Genomic DNA, 20,777 nt, shown 5'->3' with positions numbered 1-20,777 from the left:
GTATTGTTTGCTCCTCTATGAAAAAAAATGATTTTATCCCACTGTTGAAGCTTGGGTAAGTCAGAAAACAAAGTAAATTAAGCAAAAGTTATAAATGACCCAAGGCTATGGAAAAATCTTTCATTGCAAGCAGAACTCACTCCCTACTCTCTAGCAGAAGTTATAGTTCTCTTCAATAAGTAGCTGATAACACCCTTAGAGTCATGGATGAGGACCCCCAGGGCCACGACCCAGTACAAGACATGGTCTTATATCACATTCCCACATGGAATGTTCAGACTCCGCCAATTACTGGATCTTTTCCTTCCTGATGTCCAGAGCCAACTCACCCTTGACAACCATGAAGAATTTCAATACCAGGTGATGGGGCACCTGGGGGGCTCAGTTGGTTGAGCATCCAACTCTTGATCTCAGCTCAGGTCATGATCTCACTGTTTGTGGGATCGAGCCCCACATCAGGCTCTGTGCTGACAGTGCGGAGCCTGCTTGGGATTCTCTCTCTCCCTCTCTCTCTGCCCCTCCCCATGCTCTCTCTCCCTCTCAGAAATAAATACACTTAAAAAAATTAAATACCATGTGAAACAAAGGGAAATAAATGAGGCCATTGGCAACTGAAGAGCTGAAGAGTGGCACCAGGGACAGTCAGAGATGTTTAGAGACTGAACGTGAAGACTTCCATGTTTTGTGTAATGCAATCATCTCTTGCACATCCCCATGAAGTTTTCAGTAGATCTATCCCTGACAAGTGCATGAAAAATTCTCATCTACTTGGGGAGCTGTGACAGAACAGTGAGTATGTTTTCAGACTAAGAGCCCAAGAAACCCTAAGGAGAGTCATGATATGTGAAGCGAATCTGAGCTAATTAACTGGAATCTGTCATTCCCCTCCCTTTTTTTCTCAAATAGTCATATTCCTTCTACTCTTTGACAATCTGTGGACAAAATGCCGAAGGAGAAGGAGAAGGAGGAGGAGGAGGAGGAGGAGGAGGAGGAGAAGGAGAAGAACGATGACTACAACAACAACACAAGCAAAAAACCCTAGATCATTCTCTTCTACATCCATTGTCAGAAAGTTATTTTCCTACCACCCCTTTCCCCACCACATGCAGGACCTTCGCACCTGCCCTGTAAGAGTTTTTCCATCTTCTGCCATCTGCCCCCCACTCAGGTGAACACCGATGACCCAGAGTAGAGCAGTACAGGTAAGAAATAAAATCTGCACGTAGATTCTGCAGTGAGGCAGCTCAGATGACCAAAGTATCAAATAAATTAGGAGAAAGACAGAAAAAATTGCTTTTTCATGACATAAAGGAATAAGGAAAAAAAACCTGATTGGTTCACAATTCACTTCCCTCTGGCCCACCACATAAGACACAGAGGCATGGTTCAACGTGAAAACCTCCTCTCTTGGTGTCCATTTTCTCTCCTGAGACCTCCCTCCTCTTCAGGGCCCTGAACTGTCCGATTTCAGGACCCCTCTCAAAGCCTGGCTGTCACATTCCCATCCCTGCCCCCTTCTGGGGGCTTCCACTGGATCAGGAATGACCTGCTGTGCACCCACATACTCCATGTTAGTCACCAGGAAGGAAGGGATCTGTGTTCACCATAACATAGTAAAACGGAACCAAAGCAAAAGAGTGTGTTCTACAAACTCTACAAGCTGTTGTCTACACTGTTAAAAGCATAATGTAGTGGATCTATTTGAAGGACAGGGATTCAAAGGTATGAACTTCCAGTTATAAAATAAGTCACGGGGATGAAAAGTACAGCCTAGGGAATAGGGTCAATAATACTGTAGTAACATTATATGGTGACCGGCAGTGACTACATGTATGGTGGTCATTCCCTAACGTTTATAATTTGTCAAATCACAATGCTATACACCTGAAACTCGTACAACATTGTACATCACGTACACTTCAGTAAACAAATAACACAAGCTTGCACAATGAATTCTAAATAGTTCAGCCTTCACTGAATGTACACACTTTGCTAACCAAAAAAGAAAAAATTAGATTTTATCCATCTATAAAAAATTGTGCATTTATCCCACGTACTTAAGAAATTTTAAATTTAACCAAATTATAAAGAGTGGTTTACCACTCATAATTTTTCAGTTATCAATTTAATGTCTGTATTTTACTTATTTCCTATTTCTGTTATATCCATAAACTTTCAAATACCAGAGATATATTTTTAAATGTTTATTTATTACTATAAATTTGCTGCTTAGGTTTTTTAATAAATAAATCATCTGCAAAAGTATTACTAGAATCTTTTGCTTCCAATAATGTCACACAAGGCTCAACATACACCAACAGTTCAAAGTCCTACCAAAAGTACTCTGACCTCTCTGCAAACCTTACACCACTTCTGCAACATTACCGCAGACGCAGAAATTATGGAGAGTATTCTGAATCACCCATTGGGTAAAGAATAAGTATGAAGGATATTAAAAGATACTTAAAACTAAGATGTGCTTCCTTAAAATTTTAATATAGGGGCACTTGGATGGCTCAGTCAGTTAAGTGTCTGACTTTGGCTCAGGTCCTGATCTCACAATTCATGGGTTCGAGCCCTGTGTTTAGGCTGACAGCTCAGAGCCTGGATCCTGCTTCGGATTCTGTGTCTCCCTCTCTCTCTGCCCCTCCCCCACTCATGCGCGCGCGTGCGCACTCTCTCTTTCTCTCTCTCTCAAAAATAAACATTAAAAAAATTTTTAGAATATAAAGCTTAAACTAATTTATTGGTTTTTTCAAACTTATTGAGATGGATATTAATGTAATTATTTTTAGGAAAAAAGTAGAAAGGATAAAATATTAAGATAAAGGTAGAAATCAACATCATACTAACATGCTTCAGATAGGTCAATGAAAAATCTAGAGTTAGCTCTTTGAAAAATTCATACAATTGATGAAACTCCTGGGAATACTGATCAAGAAAAAAGACAGAAAATGGAAATAATCAGTATTAGAAATGATAATGTGCATCATTATCAATCTCAAAGTTGTCAAAACAGACAGTAAGATGGTAGGGAATATGGCAATAATTTAGGAACATAGATTAAAGACATTAATTATTAGAAAAATAGAATTCACAAAGTCTGACCAAATAGAGACAGAAATCTAAATCACCATACAATTTTAAATACGTTGAATTAATTATTAAAGATATTCCTACAAACGGGGTGCCTGGGTGGCTCAGTACGTTAAGTATCCAAACCTTGATTTCGGCTCAGGTCATGATCACAGGGTCGTGGGATCCAGACCCGCATCGGGCTCCACACTGAGCATGGAGCGTGCTTGGGATTTTCTCTCTCTCCCTCCGCCCCTCTTCCCTACTCGTGTTCTCTCTCTGTAAAATTTTGTATCTATCTATATAGAGATATATGAATTTTACCCAATTTTTAATGGAAGAATTGTACCAATATTTCACAGACTCGCCCAGAGAACAGAGAGTTGTTAAATACATTCTAACCAGCTTTACATACTGGCAAAAATGTGATATCAAATCTTAACAGAGAAAGGACAGGTATGGAATACTGCAGGATGATCTCACTCATACATGCATATATATGTTCACACATAGACACACACCGAATTCCTTAAAAACAAGAAACTGATATAATTAAAAATCTATTCATACTTAACAACAAAATATTATCCATTAAAATCAAATTAAACTTCCTTGTTCCGATGAAGGAAGTTCAACACTTTATCACTGAGTATGAGGCTAGCTGTCAGTGTGTCATTAACAACCTTTATTATTTTCAGGTGTTTTTAGTTTCCTTTTATTTCTAGTTTGCTGAGTGCTTCTGTCATGAAAATGCTGAGCTTTGTCAAATGCTTTCCCTGCACCGAGATAATCATGTGGTTTTTCTTCTTCATTCGGCCACTGCAGTAGGGTAGGTTGGTTGGGTTTTGTGTGTTGGGCGCCCCCACACTGGGTATGTCTGAGGTCGGACCCCATACATCAGTCTGTGCCGATCACGAGCTGAAGTGTCCCCAGGGTGATCTCCCCATTTTTTCTGTCTTTCAGCCCTAGACCACAATGAGGGCAGGGACAGTTTCCTTCATGCCTATACTATACGGGCTTCATTTAGGCTTCTTGATATATAATGTTTTAGTCTGGGGTCATTATTGCTTCAAATTATTTCTTTTTTCTATCCCCTTTGCTTTCTTTTCTAGCATTTCATATACATGTAGTTTGATATTCCTCACCAATATTTTCTCACTGCTCTTTCTTTGAATTATAGGATGTTTCTTTGTCTATTTATAGCTCCTCAAATTCACTGATTCTTCTGCTATCTCAAATCTATTACTGAGATCAAAGTGTTAATTTTTAATTTATGTTACTGTAATTTTTAGCACCAGAATTAACATTTAGTTCTTTTTTACAGATTCCATTAATTTTTTTCCTCGTTGTTAATTAACTATTAACACATTTTCCTTTAATCATCTGAACACATTTTCTTTTAATTCCTTGAACATATTTGTGGCGTCTTCTCAAAGGTTTTGTCTGCTGCGCCCCATATCTGTGTCCACTTGGTTCACTCTCCAATGATTTTTTTCTTAAGTATAAAGTCCTACCTTTCTGTTTCTTTGCATATCTAGGGACTTGGGTTGAAGATCTGACATTATAAATAATATATGAGGGACGCCTGGGGGGGCTCAGTCAGTTAAGCGTCCGACTTCGACTCAGGTCACACACGGTTCATGGGTTTGAGCCCCGCCTCGAGCTCGGAGCCTGGAGCCTGCTTCGGATTCTGTGTCTCCCACTCTCTCTGCCCCCTCCCCTGCTCACGCTCTGTCTCTCTCTCTCTCTCAAAAATAAACATAAAAAATTTTAAATAATGTATGAGACAACTTGGGGTTCTATTTTATTTTTCTGAGGGTTGCTGCTTTTTCATTTTGGAAATATTCTTTGGCTCACACTGTAAAATCTGCCTGGGCCGTGAGTGCCACTTCTGGCTACGATGCCGTGATGTCGTGGCTTCCGAGTTCCCTTTTCCCCCCAGCTCCCCGGAAGCCTCCTTTGTGACTGTGTACACTTCACAGCCATCCAGTGATTCGGCAGCGATGCCCGGACACTCGGGTCTTGCACCCACGCTGTGATGGAGTGAGGGACCCGTGCGAAGGTCCCCTCAGCCCCTCCCTGGTCTCTCCCTTGCAAGGCCTCCCAGTCACACTTTTAAAGGATGTGTGTCAGAATCCCTCCGGGAAAGCCGGGGCTTTGCTGCACGCCTGAACCCAGTCTGTCAATGCCAGCTGGGGAAGCTGTGGGGGGCCTCTCCCCCTCTGAACGAAGTCCTCCCACCTCAAACAAACAAGTGCTCTGGGATTTTGCTTCTCACCCAAATAGAATCTGTTACCTCTTGCTGGCAAAACTGCTTGGTTTTCTGTGCCAGCCACAAAATGAGTTCTCCAACCCCTGCAGCTGAGGCTGTATTTTGTTCCGTCCAAGGTTGGGTGGGAGCACCGGAGTGCTCCCAGACACAGAGCCAGACATCCCGTTCACCCCCAACACTGTTTCTCATGAGTAAGCAGCTCTCCACTGACAGTTCTGCATTGTGTTTTTCCCGGCCTCCCAGTGGCTGACTCCAAGAGTCTTTCCAGTTTTATAGGAGGTGGAAGGAACCACGCAAATCACTTCTCCTTTTCATCCTGGTCAGCTCTTTTGTTTCTGTCCTCTTTTGCCAGGATACCTGGAAAGCACTTTCAAAATCTTATTCCAAACCTACACAAAAACAAAAACACCAAGAAAAAAAAAAAGACTCCCAAAAAAACTGACTAAATAAATAACCCGTGGAACATCTACACCAAATCGGGTGAGGATAATACAAATCTGTGGCTCACTGTACCATCCTGGTTACACACTTCAGTGACGTCTTCATGGTTCCCTAAGAAGGGTGAAGCCTCCTGAGGGCCCAGCAGAAGCTAGCACCCCCACCCAGGTGGGACATACCTGACATTCCTCAGGCTCTCCTGCTGCCCAAGGACAAAGGAGAGGAAAGAAAACAATGGTTAACTGATGGAGATCACAGTCATGCAGGACAGGAGTCTCCACCAGTTTATAAATATCTTAGTAAATTCTAAGAAAAAGGCAATGTTATCCACAGCCTAATCTCCAGAAACCTGTAGGTTCAGTTTCCTGGAGCCCCTAATATCACCCTCCCCTCCACAGTGACATGGGAACAAATGCAGAAGTAATGACAGGTGACATTACATGTCCTTATAACCTGCAGCCCATTGACAGATACTTGAGGCAAATCCAGAGGAGAACACTTCTCCAGGAAGCCCCTAGGGTCCTGATGCTGATGCCTTGCTAGAGGGAAAACCGTCAGCTTGACAATAGCAAGGCCTCGGGTATCTCAGGAGCCCTCTTTAGCACATCACAGTCCCTCTGGAGGCCTCCCTTTGGCCCTTACCCCCCCAACTCCACAGTGTATAAGCAGTCACTCCTCGTAACCCCAGGGCAGCTCTTCCGGCCCGTGCTTTAATAAAATCACTTTTTTGCTCCAAAGACGTCTCAAGAATTCTTTCTTGACCTTCAGCTCTGACCCCCGCAGCTCCCAAACCCCGTCAACACCATAACCAAACTAATGTAAGTTTGCTCCTGGGTGAGTCACTGGTAGAGACTGATGAGGGAAGCAAAGGCAAGAAAAACGTAGTTTAAATTAAATTCCCTTACAGCCTGCAGCCCGGTGACAGATGGCAGGGAACTGTGGGGAGTAACACTCCCCAGGACGTTTATGCTGCCTTAATGCCTTCACGTTCACACTTTCTTACAAACTAAAAGCCACCGTATCTTGACAACAGCTAAATCTTCAGGGTCCTGTGAGACCTTCAGCATCCAGAAATTCCTTGGAGACTTACGGTATCTATACCTCCCTCCTTCCACAAACTTGAAAGTATATCTACGTAATCAGTCGCCCCCCACAACCCCAGTGCAGCTCTCCCTGCCCACGGTCCTGTCCCCGGGCTGTAATAAAACCGCCTTTTTGCACCAAAGACTTCTCAAGAATTCCTTCTCAGCCGTCTGCTCACCAACCCCGCTTCAAATTTCATCAGAGCCCGCAGGTGGAGCTGTCACACGAAGGAAACTTTATTTGCAGCAAATAAGGACGCTCTGAGCAGGGGTGTGTGGGCTCCTTTTATTTAGGGTTTAGGACGAATATTCAGGAAGTGGAGCTTTATCCCGGCAAGGAAGGGCTGGCGAGGTGTGCACGGGCACACCTCGGAAACACGCCCCAGGAGGGGGCCGGCTGTCATGTGAGAGTGGTTCAGGGTCCTCCTGGAGGTGAGGTTTTGCGGTGTTGGGGGGTTTGTGGGTTCTGGAGATGATGGCCAGGAAAGAACTCTTGACGTCTTTGGTGCAAAAAGGTGATTTTACTGGAGGACGGGGACAGGACCCGTGGGCAGGAAGGGCTGCCCCGGGACGAGGGGACTCTGGTTACAGACCATGGAGTGGGGGTGGCGGGCAAGTAAGGTCCAGGGGAAGTCACCAGTGAGGTGTTCGTATGCCAAAGCCTCAGGATAGTGGAGGCCTGGCTGTTGTCAGGCTGAGGTGGTTTTTCCCTCCAGCAAAGCATTAGCACTAAGACAGCAGGGGGGTCCTGGAGAAAGGTTACTTTGCCTCAAGGACTTGTCAGTGGGCTGCAGGTTATGAGGACATTTAGTTCTATCTGCCATTTCCTCCCGCCTCTGTTTCCACTTCACTAGGGCGGGCTGAGAGAGGAAGCAGAGGTAATTGTGCTTCCGGGGGCGGGGCTTCCGGGGGCGGGGCCTCCAGCGGCGGGGCGTGTGCAAGCTCCAGGCATAAACTGGATGTGGTCTCGCTAACAAGCGGAGCCTGGCTTACTTTGGAAACAGCAGTAGGAGTTTTCTCAGTGATTCACGGCCTCCGATTTTGTTTTTAATTTTACTCAGGTTCAAGCTAGTGAACATACAGTGTAGTCTTGGCTTGAGGAGGAGAACCCAGTGATTCACCTCCTACCTACAACACCCAGTGCTCATCCCATCCCTCCTTAGTGCCCACCACCCGTCTACCCCATCCCCCAGCCACCTCCCTCCAGCAACCCTCACTCTGTTCTCAGTATTAAGGGTCTCTTAAGGTTTGCCTCCCTCTCTTTTTATCTCTGATTTGGTCAGGCTCTTTCCTGGCCTGGTTGAGACCGTTCATTTTTACATTCCCACTGTTCCCTTAAAATCTTTTAACATTTTTGCATTTCTTTGTTATTCTGACACCTCCTAGGAAGTTCTGCTGGAGGTGTGTGGGGCACAGGTGCTGGGAGGGGGCGGGGGGATAGCTGGGGGCCCAAATGACTTCACTTGTGCCCTGAAGGCCGCGTCTTTGTCTTTGTCTGGGGACCCCTAACTCTTTCCGGTCATACCACCTTTGTCATTTTCCCTCCCACTCTTCCCCGCTGTACTAGGCAGGTTCTTCAGAGAAAAAGAACCATAGGACATCTGGGCCTGAAGCCTGACCCTAACATTTGGTGCCGAAACCCGGGGGGAGGTAGTAGCTCGCCTCCCTTGGCTGCGCTCCCTCCTCGCCAAGCCAGACGCCAACCACCCTACTCACAAGCACCTACAGGAGCCGGTAAGGAGGACAGACCCCTCCTTCCCTCCTCCAACTACAGCTGACAACCACGAGGGACGTCTCGCAAGTCAGTCTCCTTTCCTCCTCACGCGGAAAGGCCCGCATGCCAATAGGCCCCTTATTGCAGCGCGAGGGACGCCTCGCCCTGCCACGCCAATGGGGAGTAACGAGTCTAAACCGCCTCCATCTCTTACCCTCCCCCCCCAATGTCTGTTAAAAAACTTCCGGCTCCTGGGCTTACAAGGTGAACTTCGTCGTTAACAGACTCATCCGCCTTTGCACTATAGTCTGGCCTCAATACAAATTAGATAATGATTCTCAATGGCCACTCGAGGGGTCTTTACAATACCAAATCTTAACCAATCTGGACAGTTTCTGCCATCGGCTGGGAAAATGGGGAGAAATACCCTACGTCATGGCCTTTTGGAACCGCAGGTCTCGCCCCAAGCTATGTTCCTCCTGCCCCTCTGCACGCGTGCTCCTTGCCCGCCCACAACCCCCCCCCCATGACCCCACCTCACCAACTTCCCCGATCTCCTAGAGGATCTGGCCACGCCGCCCATCGGCCCTCGCCCCCCTCCGTACTCCCAACCCCCAGCCGTCCCGCCCTCGCCTCCCATATCGTCCCAAACTCGTGCTCAGGCCCCTCCCATCAAACAGGCCCCAGCAGCCAACTTGCCTCTCCGAGAGGTGGCAGGACCTGAAGGCCTAGTTCGAGTTCACGCCCCCTTCTCCCTCCCAAGACTTATCCGCCAATGAAAAGCGGCTAGGGTCATTCTCGGCTGACCCCACCCAATACGTTAAGGAATTCCAATACCTCGCCCAAGCCTACAGTCTCACATGCATGACATCCACGTGATCCTCACCTCTACCCTCACCCCTGAGGAGAGGGAGCCCATCCAGGCCACAGCCAGGGAGCATGCAGACCAAACCCACATGACTGACCCCACTATGCCCGTAGGGGCCGATGCTATCCTGGCGGCCGACCCCAATTGAAACTACCAACATGCGGGCAATGGTCACCGGCGCCGGGACCAGATGATCCAGTGCCTACTAGCAGGCATGAGGGCAACTTCACACAAATCAGTAAATTTTAACAAACTTCAAGAAATAATACAGGACCCCAATGACAACCCCGCAGCCTTCCTTGGCCGGCTCACAGAGGCACTTACCCAATATACCAGACTAGACCCTTCCACCCCCGCCGGGGCCACAGTATTGGCCACCTATTTTATTTCCCAATCAGCCCCCGATATTCGAAAAAAACTAAAAAAGGCCGAAGATGGTCCTCAGACCCCCATGGCCGACCTGGTAAAGATGGTCTTTAAAGTTTTTAATGGCCGAGAAGAAGCTCAAGAACAACGGCCACAGGCCCGTCTCCAACAAAAGGTACAATTACAGACCCGAGCCTTGGTAGCTGCCCTGAGGCCAGCCACAGTAAAGCCCTCCGGACCACGGCCCCCTCCGGGGCCTTGCTTTAAATGTGGCCAAGAAGGCCACTGGTCTCCTCAGTGTCCCCATCCCAAAAAGCCTACCGGTCCATGCCCATTGTGCCAGCAAATGGGCCACTGGAAATCCGATTGTCCTAACCCAAGGGACGACAGACTCGCAACGCCTCCACGTGGCGAGGCTTCACCCCGATTGGACTCCGCCTTCCAACTGCTGGAGATGGAGGATGACGACTGACGAGGCCCAGACTCAGTAACTCTGGTGACCCACTCTGGGTAAAACTCCAGGTAGCGGGTAAGTCCATCTCCTTTCTGTTGGACACGGGGGCCACCTATTCCGTCCTGCCGAGCTATTCCGGCCCCACCACGCCGTCCTCCGTTTCGGTCGTGGGCATTAATGGCACCCCCTCCATTCCCCCATGCACACTGGTACTCACCTGCTGCCTGGATGGCCTCCACTTCTCCCACTCCTTCCTAGTCATCCCCTCCTGCCCCGTCCCCCTGTTGGGCCGAGACATCCTCAATAAATTAGAAGCCTCTATACACCCACCGGCTATCTGTCCCTCTCCCTCCCCCACTCATCTCCTACTGGCTGTTATCACAGACAACACAGACCACAGCCTCAACCCACACCCAGACCTCCCAGTAGACCCAATCGTATGGGATACATCCACCCTGACAATCGCCACCCACCGCCAACCTCACCTCATTAAACTCAAAAATCCATCGCAATTCCCGTCTAGACCCCAATACCCAATCTCCCACACCCACCGACTAGGCCTAAAGCCCATCATCGATCGCCTACTCAAGGAAGGCCTCCTAATCCCATGTCACTCCCCCTGCAACACCCCGATCTTGCCTGTAAAAAAGCCTAATGGCTCATATAGACTAGTACAAGACCTCCGAATAATCAATGAAGCTGTAATCCCCATCCACCCAGTAGTGCCCAACCCATATACCCTCCTCTCCCAAATCCCCCCATCCACAACCCATTTTACAGTGCTTGATCTCAAAGATGGCTTTTTCACTATTCCCCTACATCCTGAATCCCAGTTCCTCTTTGCCTTCACATGGCAAGATCCAGTCACCTCTCTGGCCTGCCAACTCACATGGACGGTACTTCCCCAGGGGTTCCGTGATAGTCCCCATCTCTTTGGGCAGGCCTTGGCCAGGGATCTCCTCAAAGCCCCACTCTCCAGTCACTGTACTCTACCACAGTACGTAGATGACCTCCTACTATGTGGAACCTCTTTCAACCACACCCAACAAGAGACAATCCATACCCTAAACTTCCTGGCTAACCTGGGGTATCGAGTCTCCCCACACAAAGCCCAAATCTGTACTAATACAGTCACGTTCCTGGGAGTCTCACTCACACCTACCACCAAGGCCCTAACCCAAGACCGTCTCCAAGCCCTCCAGACCCTGTCCTCACCTACCAATGCAGACGAAATCCTCTCCTTCCTGGGCTTAGTGGGCTTCTTCCAACACTGGGTCCCTAACTTTGCTGTACACGCAGCCCCCCTATACAAAGCAGCCAAGGAAACCCCCCAAGGCCCACTCTCCAGCCCGGGATCGGTAGCAAGGGCCTTCCAACAGCTGGTCACATCTCTAGTCACTCAACCGGTCCTTTCCCTACCCAATGTTTCAAAGCCTTTCCTCTTATACACAGATGAAAGAGCTGGAATTTCGACAGGGCTCCTAGCCCAACCATGTGGCCCCAAGTTACAAGCTGTCGCCCACCTCTCTAAACGACTGGACCCTACCATCAGGGGGTGGCAACCCTGCCTTAGAGCACTTGCAGCAGCAGCCACCCTAACCAAAGAGGCACTCGAACTCACCCTACACTGCCCCCTAACGGCATTCTCATCGCACCGTCTATCTGATCTCCTTACACATAAGGCCCTGGCACACGTCTCCCCATCACGCATACAATTGTTCCATCTGCTCTTTGTCGAAAATCCTGAAATATCTCTCCAACTCTCCCCCAGACTCAATCCTGCCACCCTACTTCCACAAATCAACACCCTCCAAGCCGCTGCACACATACAGCCCGCTGTTTGCTTTCTATATGACCAAACCAACAGTATATGCTCCCAAACCTCCCCCACCCAATATGGAGGGTGCCCCTATAGCTATTGTAACATGCACTGGCTCAACCGAAACTGTTTCACAGGGAAAAAGACGGGCCGCTTCTGCTTACAAGGTAGCAACTTTACCCTTTCTATCCCTGATCTATGGGATATCCGCTGGCAAACCAGGACAAGGGGCAAACTGTATCAGAATGGCCATCACTCTAACCCCGTCTCCTCTTTAACCATCTATCAAACCTACGAACGCGCAATGGCTCCTTCCCTCTCCAACCTTAAAGATCTTACCCAAACGATCATGGACCAAGAAAACCAGCTCAAAACCCAACTGCAGACACCCCCTGCACAACATCCCTTCTCATGGCTTACACTAATCAGACAAGGAACAGTCCTGCTTAACCACTCAGGCTTAATTAACCTGTCACACTGCTTTCTTTGCGCATCCCTCCAGCGGGATCCAGTAATAGCTGTCCCATTACCCACCCCCTTTCCCACCGCCACTAACTCCACCAACCACCCCAGAAGTCAAATCTCCCTACAGGTTCCCATCCTCACTGAGACCCCTCAATACAACACATCTCACCCAACATGCTACTCTTCTTATGCCTCCCCAACTTGCCCCTCCCCCTTGCCTATGCCTAGCCACAATCCCCCCTCAGGGGGATTCTATTGGTGCAATGGCACAGCTTATAAACAAATACCCAAAAACTCTTGTCTCCCAGTCATCATCATCCCCCAACTCACCCTATACAGACAGGAAGAACTCCATTAACTCCTTGAATTCCACCTCCAAAAACGAGCCGTTTTCCTCCCACTAATGGTCAGACTATCCCTGGCCACCTCCCTGCTGGCCGCCGGGGTTGGGATCGGCTCCCTAATACACTCCATTAGCTCCTTCGGGGATCTGTCAGACAAGCTCCAAATCACAATAGAAGCCTCAGCAACCTCCCTATCCGCCTTACAAAGGCAGATCAACTCCCTAGCACAGGTCACTCTACCAAACCGATGGGCCCTAGATCTCCTGACAGCAGAAAAAGGGGGAACATGCCTGTTCCTGAGGGAGGAATGTTGCTACTACCTCAATGAATCAGGCTCAGTTGAAACCAATATAGAACACCTAAAGGAAATCCAAAAAACCCTATCCGCCCGCCCAGGATCCTCAGACCCCCTAACCTCCTGGTGGCAATCACCCCTCCTAACTTGACTCCTCCCCATAGTCACCCCACTAGTTGCTATCTGTATAATACTTATGCTCTTACCTTGTTTTCTCCGTTTCATACGGAAACAAATTCATGAAGTTTCCCAGGTTGCATTTCACCAGATGGTGGTCTGGCCGTATTCCCGCATTCCAACCCCAGACCCCACATACCATGACATCGCCCCTGCACCCGCAGGAAGCAGCCAGATCAGATCTGTCACCCATTATAACCAATAAGAGGCTGGAATGTCAGGATGTCCCTGGAACCACAGTGGAGGGGACGGCCATCTTGCCAGTGGATAATCCCCAACAGAAAGCCCCAAGCAGCGTGCCAGAACGAATTGAAGGTCAACCAATCACCGAGCGACAGCACGATCTGGCACGAAAAAGGCCCACCCGGACCTAAACTCAGAACTGCTGCAGCTTAAAAACCCCACCCCACCACACCCAGGCGCGACTTCCCTGACTCCTCTCTCTGTCTCCCTGAGTCAGGGAACCTCGCCCGAGACTTAGTTCCCAACAAAGCCTTTGCTAAATTTTTTTAGCCTCTGACTCCTATCTTTACCTTGCCCTACGCCTGACCTTAACAACATCCATGTATATAAAGAGAAGAGAGATCGGCTCCTGCAGGCATGGAGGCTGACAATCCACTGTCCGAAAGCCAGAGGCCCGGGAGCAGGGACGTCCCAGGGTGGGAGGAGAAGAAGGAGAAGCCCCTGCTTCCCGCTTCGGTTCTACTCTGGCCCCCCAGGCAGGATGAGGCCCACCCACACTGGGGAGCACCATCTTCTCTACTGGGTCTATTGATTCCAATGCTCATCTCTTCTGGAAACACACACACACACACACACACACACACACACCGCTCTCTGGGCATCCCTTGGGCCTGGCAGGTTGACACATAAAATCAGCCATCACACCGACCTTCCAAAACTCCTTGCCTTTTCCTATTCTTAGAAAATGACCTGGCTACTTACTTCAATAGAAGTGGCAATCAGATTAGAACCTTCACAAACTGTCACACTCCACCTGTGTCTGTAAGGAGACAATGTGCCTGACATTACGGAAAAACTTCCTGAGCTTTCTCACTCAAGAACGTCCCCCGACAGTTGTATCTCTGCACCACCACACTTCCTGTTTACTAGATTACTTCCACGACAACAAATACGCTAATGATGAAGTTTTGGGGTGATGGGGGGCTCATGAGGTCCGGACCGGACAACCAAGTAAGAATTCTTGAAGACGTCTTTGGTGCCAAAAGGTGATTTTATTAAAGCATGGGGACAGGACCCGTGGGCAGGAAGAGCTGCACTGGGGTTGCGGGGGTGGAGGGGGGGTGGTGACCGTTTTATGGAGTCTGGGAGATAAAGTGAAGGGGAGTTTCCAAACAGACTTCCACATGCTGAAGGCTCCCTGGAGGCCTGGCTACTGGTAGGCTAAGGTTGTCTCTCCCTCCAGCAAAGCGTCTCCATCCAGGGAGCTAAGCTCCTAGAGGGAGGTCACTGTGCCTGTTTCAAGGACTCGTCACTGGGCCATAGGCAGCAGTAAGGGTATTTAATTTTTCATTTGCCTCAGTTTCCCACATCACCATGGCAAGCACTTAAACCCCTTGCCTTTGTTCTTGGGGAGCTGGGCGTGTCCCACCTGGCGTGGGGGAGAGGTACCAGCTTATGCTTTGCCCCTTAGCCTGCCTCATGCTCCTTCATCAGTAAGCGTCTCCCACCTGTACCAGGAAGCAAGTAAAAACCAAACAAACAAGAATTTGACAAATTTGACAAGAGACACCCCTTCCTTACTACCTCACTTGTCTACTGTCCTCTGGATCATAATTACTCACAAAAGCCCGGTCCACACCTACTTCAGCCCACTGAAATCATGCTTCTAACCTTGCCACCCAAACTCAGGACGCATATCAGGGTCACGGTCAACCTTCATAATTTTGTAACTGATATTCACTTTAAAGTCCTTATTCACGCCTTTCAGCAATACTTGACCTGGTATCTTTTTTAATCTCCTTGAAAACATTTCTGCCCTCAGTTCCTGTGATCTCACACTCGTGCCTTCTCCCCATCCCTCACTGAGTGTTCCTCCTCGGTCACCTGTTTGGGATTTTCCTAATTCTTCTTGATCACACGATGCTACAGGGCTCCAGCTCTCAACCCTAAACCATTTCCCCTTGCTACACCAATTGTCCAAGTGGTTGCATCTATACGTCGATAGCTCCCAAATCCAGCTTACCTCCAGCTCAGATTGCTAAACTCAATTTAACACGCAAATCTGCAACCCTGAACTTTTTTCTCTGGCCATATATTAAGTAGGTTTAACAAATTTAAAACGCCCAAAACAAATGTCTTGTTTTCCTTCAATAAAACCTCATTCCTACAGTGCTTCATTTTTCAGTCAATGGCATCTCTACATACTTGATTACGCTAGTCCAATGGCTGTGAATCATGACTGAATTCCATTCTTCACAGCCCACGTGCAATGCGTTAAAAATACACACTGTGTGTCTACCTTCCAATTCGGAATCTGACTTCCCCGTGGTACCACATCTTCAAACCCACCGGTACCGCCCAGCTGCTAGACCGTGATGACACTTTCACTCCGGAACCAAGTGCACGCTTCTCACAGCATCCAAGGTCATGGTCTAACATGTCGTTTCACCACGTGGTTTTTTACTTAAGATTCCCAAAGGGTCCGTGTGACTTCTCTTCCAGTTCTGTGTATCTGTTTGACTCTCATTCCCTTCCTCCCAATGGAATACGAAGACACACGAGGGGAAAACTCGTTTTGCCGACGGCAATCTCAAGGCACTCTGACTAACGCCCGGGCCACAGGCGCTCAGTGCATGTGTGGATTTATGAAGCAGCCCGTGCCCTCCACAGTCCGCCAGGCCCAACGTGGTCCGGCCCCGCGCTCCTCTCGTCTGCTCCCTCCTCTGCCCTCTTTCTCTGGGCTGCTGCTTCTGCTGCCCTGTAAACAGGCCGATCACACCCGCACACCCACCCCGTGCCTGAGACACCCTCACGTGCTTCCTCTTTCCTCCTGGTCTCGGTGCCTTTATTCCTGGTCGCTGATCCCTGGAAAACATTCTTTTTTTTTTTTTTTTCTTTAATGTTAGTATTTGAGAGAGAGACACACACAGAGCAAGCAGGGGAGGGTCAGAGAGAGAGAGGGAGACTTAGAATCGGAAGCAGGCTCCAGGCTCTGAGCTGCCAGCACAGAGGCTGACGTGGGACTCGAACTCATGAACCGTGAGATCATGACCTGAGCCGAAGTCGGATGCCTAACCGACTGAGCCACCCAGGCGCCCCTTTGAAAGACATTCTCACTGAGCTCAGCAGCTCCCACGTCGCCCCTCTGCGGCCTTACTTCTTTCCACGGCATCTGCATGTATCTGACAGCATACTTAGAAGCAAACATTTGTTTTAGAGAAAATTTCTTCAGGGACACTTCACCTAACAGTCTACTGTAGCCAAGGAGGTCTGGGTCTGTCTTGCCATCAGCTGAACAAGGTGTGAGCGTCACCGGCTGAAGACTCTACGATGTCACCTCCACACTGTTATGGACGGTGACAGAGGTGGTTACTCCTCCTGCACACTGCTTTGGGGCTTGCTCATCTACAGCGGTCATGATACTGCTTTTATTTATTTCCTTTATCTTTACTCTTTTTATCGTCAAACTTTTGTACAGATTGTGTGTTTAACTATTTAAATGAAAGTGTATCATTAATTTTATAATAATAATATACTCGAAGTATGAAAACACTCTCTCTACAAAGTATTTCTTGAAAACAAGTTAGCATTCTAAGATACAGTGGGACTGTACACTCATGAGATCAATGGTACACGTTCTAAGAACCTCCCCCCACTACAATGAAAGGTTCATAAAAGTCTCGGGTTGGCTACTCTATCCCGGCACCTGTGACACTGTTTGGTTAGACAGCAGTCACCCAACAAGAATCTGTGAATGGAAGGGATACTAAAGAATAAGTGTAGGACCAGGAATTAATGTTGAAAATAATGACTATTCAGAAAAATATTTTATGTATTATGCCCACCAGCCATACGTAAGATTGTCGTTTGCATTATAACTTTTTTGTATTCAGAAATATCACACCATTTGAAAAAAACAGAGAGAGGCCTGATCTTCCCTTGTTTAACTTGTACATCGTGAGTCCTAGTAAAACGAGATTTTTAGGCACATGGTTGTTAATCATTTGTCTTTTCAATATTTACAAGTGATTAGGTACTTGGCCCAGTTATCTTTTGAATCAAAATCTTTAATTTTTGACCAGATGTTATCATCTCCCAGAGGACAAATTAGTGATAATAATGATAATATCTTTATAAAACACAGCCACAAAGATGAAAACGAGAAAAATCTGGTGAAAAATCAGAAGACACCTAAATAAAGACACATCATGTTTATGGATTATTAGACTCAACATAGTGAAGACTGCAGTTCTACCAAAGTCAGTCTGTAGATTTACTGCAATTCTTACCAAAAGTCCACAAAGCTTTTTGTAGGACACATACAAGTTTATTCTAAAGTTAACAGGGGAAGGCACGGGCCTACTAAACCTAAGTTAACACTGATAAAGAATAAATACAGCAGAAGAGCCACTCAATACAATATTTTGGTTACTCTAAAGGTACAGTAGTCAAGAAAGTACGGGTATTGACAGATAAATATAGACACCTGTCAACAGGACAGAATAGAGAACCAAGAAACAGGGTAACAAAAATAATGCTGAAATGGGTTTTGACGAAGGTGCGATGGTTATTCACTAGGAGAAGAAGGCCCTCCCCACCAAATGGTGCCACACCCAAAATCAACTCATCAATAAACTCTGACCTAAAAAGCACAAGTCATACACTAACGACAAATGTATCATAAACGTGTAAAATGTACAACTAAACAATTTTTAAGAAAAAAATAATAGAAAATTTTCAGAACTAGGGCAAGGCAGAGAGCTTTAGACGTGACACAACGCCCAAGCTAGAAGATAAACATTCATCAGTGGACCTCATCAGAACTTAAAATTTATGTTCCACAAATGGTGGTGTGCAGAGTGAGAAGACACGCCAGCGACTGAGAGAAAATATGTGCAAGCCACACACACGAGGGGCCAGTATCCAGAGTACACGAAGAGCACTCACTACGTACAGTGACCATCACATTAGCAAACAGGTAAAAGGCAGGAGCAAAGTGAGACGTCCAATCTCATGATCGGGCAGGAAATGCAGACTAATAAGCCACATGAGCCACCGCCACACACGATCCGGTGGCCAGGACGGAGCGCCGTGGCGATGTCCAAAGCTGGCATGTGCCTGGCGAGGACCTGACGGTCTGGGAGGCCAGAGACCAGTTTGGCAGGTTAGTATCAAACTAAAGGCGCAGTTACCACACGGACCAGCAAGTGCGTTCGTGGTCACTTATCCTGGGGAAACGAACACTTTCACTCACACAAAAACCTGTGCACAAATGTTCACAGCAGCTTTCTTTGCAGGAGCCAAACACTGGAGGTGGCCTAGCTGTTCTTCCAGAGCTGAGTGGTGAAACAGTGGCCTCTCCCCTCCGCAGAGTGCTTGGCAACAAAAGGACAAGTGGTGGACACTCCCCGCTGGGATGAAGGTGACCAGGATTGTGCTGAGTGAAGCAGGCCAACCCCAAAAGGTTCCGCAACACGTGATCCCACCGATGTCACACTCTTGAACTGACAGCCACAGGAAACTGGAGAACAAGTCGGCGGTTATGGGCAGGTAGAGACAGGGGTGGGGAGATGGGAAGAGGGTAGTTAGTGGCTATAAAAGGACAACAGAAGAGCCTGTGGCGATGAACCAGGTGAGCACCATGGCTGCGGTGTGAACCTACCTGTGGAAGGAAAGTGAACACAGCCGAGGACACGTGTGTGTGCACGCACACACACACACACACACGTCCAGTAAAACTGGAAAACACATGGAAGATAAACAGGTTGTATCAATATTGACATCCTACTTCTGATATCCTACTACGGATCTGCAAAATGTCATTGCTACGGACAATGTTTGTGTGCCCCCAAAATCACACGTTGAAATCCTAACCCCTAAGTGATGGTATTGGGAGGTAACGGTCTTTGGGAGGGGATGAGATCATGAGGGTGGAACTGCCGTGATGGAATCACTGCCCTTACGAAAGAGAGCCCAGAAAGCTAGTCGCCCCTCCCCCCACATGAGGACACAGCGAGAAGACATCAGCTATGAACCAGGAAGCAGGTCTCACCAGACACCAGATCTGCCGACGCCTCAATCCTGGACCTCCAGTCTTCAGAACCAGAAGAAATAGGTTTATTTCCCCAACCACCCTGGGGGAAAGCTGGATAAAGGATACACATGCTCTCTCTCTCTGTACTCTTTTTCACAAATATATGTGAATTTAAAATGATCTCAATAAAAATTATAATCAAAAATAAAATGTGACAAAGAAGCCCCATCTATGAGAGTTGTTAAACGACCCAAGGACTTTAAAAAAAAAAATCTGTAATATTTTCAGTACCCATACAAATCAAATTGAGATAAGCCAAAAAATATTGGGCAAAATTTCAGATCAGGCAACCTTTAAGGAAACTACCCAATGTATGGAATATATTGTGTATTTTATATACACACAGGCACGCATGTGTATATATTCACCGTATGATATATTAGCTTGCTAAAATTGCATTTTGATTTCAAAAATTACCATTTACCATTCAGAGTTATTTCAACTGAACTGAGAATTTAAAATTTTTTCAAAATCACAGGGTAATATTCATTACCAATCACTTATTTATCACCCACATTTGACTGAACTGGATTTTTTTAAGAACCTAAAATTAGGAAGCTTTTTGGTGCATTTAAATGAAGATTCACTGAAACAAGAATGCTTTCTGTTTTTCCAAGTAGCTCCCCGTGGTTTACATTATACTGAATAAGTAAATTCATTTTGTAAAAAGTAAAACTTCCATTAACATTTTGAGAAGAACAAAAACAGTCACGAATGAACCAAAAACTCAACGAGGAGAATAGAGCACGCAGTGTGTGAACAGCAACCCTGGGAGAAGGTGACTTTTCATTCAGCGTCACAAATCGGATCAGTTTAAAGGGCATCTGAAGAGAATGAACTCGGCAGTTAGGGAAAGAAGAGGTAAGGAGTCTCCCAGTACATTTGGGAATGAACCAAACTATTTCCGGGACAATTCACCACCTGAAGAGTGCTCTCAGGCCTGGTCTGGAGTGACTCGGGGAAGAAGCCATACCACCACATCAGACACGTAAGCCTGGGTAACCGCACTTTCTCAGTAAGTCTACTTTCTTATGCAGCATTCCATAAAACTGAAAAGAATTAGAGGATGTGTAGTACAATGAAAATATCAAGAAATTAGAGTGACAAGTATAATAAGAGAATCGTAAAAAG

Source organism: Panthera uncia, chromosome B4 (assembly GCF_023721935.1).
Source record: "Panthera uncia isolate 11264 chromosome B4, Puncia_PCG_1.0, whole genome shotgun sequence".
NCBI lineage: Eukaryota > Metazoa > Chordata > Mammalia > Carnivora > Felidae > Panthera > Panthera uncia.
This window is presented reverse-complemented; position numbering follows the sequence as displayed.